The sequence below is a fragment of the Nomia melanderi genome, unplaced genomic scaffold (assembly GCF_051020985.1).
Source record: "Nomia melanderi isolate GNS246 unplaced genomic scaffold, iyNomMela1 scaffold0738, whole genome shotgun sequence".
Lineage (NCBI taxonomy): Eukaryota > Metazoa > Arthropoda > Insecta > Hymenoptera > Halictidae > Nomia > Nomia melanderi.
In genome coordinates, this window is record NW_027475852.1 from 15,807 (window position 1) to 17,500 (window position 1,694).

The 1,694-nt window shown below is 46.8% G+C and overlaps 1 non-coding gene across 1 annotated transcript in view; it reads left to right on the top strand.

Moving 5' to 3' along the window:
- Positions 1-1,420: 1,420 nt before the first annotated feature.
- The window catches only part of LOC143176690 (large subunit ribosomal RNA), a 4,009-nt gene continuing 3,735 nt past the window's right edge, over positions 1,421-1,694 (top strand). The window contains exon 1 of the ribosomal RNA XR_013001210.1: positions 1,421-1,694. This exon is cut by the window's right edge and continues 3,735 nt beyond it. This is a non-coding gene — a ribosomal RNA (large subunit ribosomal RNA).

Sequence of the window (1,694 nt, forward strand, 5' to 3'; positions counted from 1 at the left end):
TTCTCGCAGCAGAACCTTTATACACAATACACATCGACTCTTTTTACCCCGAGAGAGAGAGAAAAGGTGTATTTCTTTTTTTTATTTTTCGAATTCGACGCACGAACGCTTTGACGACTGGAGAAAAACACGGTGTGTGTTAAAATCGTGCGGGACGAGCATGCGTATTCGTAACGGGTCGAATAGTTCTTATTCCCCGTCGTCGCGTGTCCTCGCTGGACCACCACCGTGCGCTTCCGCCACGTTCAGTTGAATTTCGAAATATATATATATAAAAAGAATCACCATATACTCTCTTTCGGGAGGTGTATTTTTATCGGTTTCTGCTATAGAGAAGAGACGGAGATCGTGTTGTGAGGTGTAACGTTTCTGTATCCCCGTTTCGGAGGATCGTCGTTATCGGCGGAACACACGTCAAAACGAGACTTCTCGCAGAACCTTTATACACAATACACATCGACTCTTTTACCCCGAGAGAGAGAAAAGGTGTTTTTCTTTTTTTTTTATTTTTCGAATTCGACGCACGAACGCTTTGACGACTGGAGAAAAACACGGTGTGTGTTAAAATCGTGCGGGACGAGCATGCGTATTCGTAACGGGTCGAATAGTTCTTATTCCCCGTCGTCGCGTGTCCTCGCTGGACCACCACCGTGCGCTTCCGCCACGTTCAGTTGTATTTCGAAATATATATATATATAAAAAGAATCACCATATACTCTCTTTCGGGAGGTGTATTTTTATCGGTTTCTGCTATAGAGAAGAGACGGACGATCGTGTGTGACACCACGTGGTAACGTTTCCGTATCCCCGTAAAATACGTTTATCTTTTCTCGTAGAAAAGAGAGAGGAAGAGGCAGGAGCTCCTCTTTGGCGAGGCTTTCGAACGTCGCGTCCCGTCCGCCGGAATATAATGATATAAATATATAACCGCCGCCGACTTTGTGCGAAAGCGTTGAAACGAACGCGTCGGTCGCCCCATGGTGTGTGTTTGTCGTGTCTTCTTTTCCTCTTCTGCACTTCTCTTCACTGTCGATCGCGAGACCGCGCGAGATCCGCTTCGGTCGTCCAGTCCCCGAAAATTCTTCTCGGACGGGCGTTAAAGTTAACCGGAGCGCGAGATCGTCTAGCGAGAGTCTTTTTCGCGATCGAGTAAAATGTGATAGAAGAAGGAGAAGAGTGTAAAAAGAGAATATAGACACGCGACGCAGCAGAGACCACTGGTGAGGCGCATAAGACGCGTTCGCGAACGATTTTTCGCGACGATACGGAGTCGCGCGTGTCGCGGTATATTTATCATTTATATACGTTATAATATGAATATTGTTGTGTTCGAACGCACTCTCCTCTAGACTTTGTTTTTTTTGCCTTTGAGCGATTTTTATGAAATTCGATTGAATTTTCATACAATTCACGTTCACGACGACCTCAGAGTAGGCGAGATTACCCGCTGAATTTAAGCATATTACTAAGCGGAGGAAAAGAAACTAACAAGGATTTCCTTAGTAGCTGCGAGCGAACAGGAATTAGCCCAGCACTGAATCCCGCGGTTCCGCCGTAGGGAAATGTAGTGTTCAGGAGGGTCCATTTATCCCGTGACGTCGAACCGCGTCCAAGTCCATCTTGAATGGGGCCATTTACCCGTAGAGGGTGCCAGGCCCGTAGCGACCGGTACGCGTTTCGGGAGGACCTTTCCT